Genomic DNA, 505 nt, shown 5'->3' with positions numbered 1-505 from the left:
TTTGTTCCACAATTTAACTCCGCAAATTGATAAACACAATCAAACAAATGGATCAGGCTTTCGTTTATGAATGGAAGTTGTTTAAGTATAACCATTGTCCATGATCACACGTTAGTGACTGCAGATTTTGAACATTTTTTTAAACTATTACAGGATGTATTACAAGTATCTGGCGCATCTCCTGATGATGACGATGTTAAGAAATTTTCAGTGTAGTGTCTGACCTCTTGTTTGGCAATTTCCTTATATGGTTGACTATTTAATGCACACTATATAGGGAATAGTGAGTGAGTGAGTGAATGAGGGAGAGGTTTCGAACACAGCTCATGTTTGTGTTGGCTACATCAGATAAGCACAACCTTTGGTGAAGAATAATACACCAACAACCCTAGTCTATATTGACGATGTTTCCTTTTCGGATGTTCCGGCGTGTGTCCGCTTTCTTTGGGTTTATGCATTTAAAACTCCGGTGGATTTCTGAGGTCTATGGTTACCTGCTCCTCAG

This window comes from Etheostoma spectabile, chromosome 20 (assembly GCF_008692095.1).
Source record: "Etheostoma spectabile isolate EspeVRDwgs_2016 chromosome 20, UIUC_Espe_1.0, whole genome shotgun sequence".
Taxonomy (NCBI): domain Eukaryota; kingdom Metazoa; phylum Chordata; class Actinopteri; order Perciformes; family Percidae; genus Etheostoma; species Etheostoma spectabile.
Note: the sequence above shows the minus strand (reverse complement) of the source record.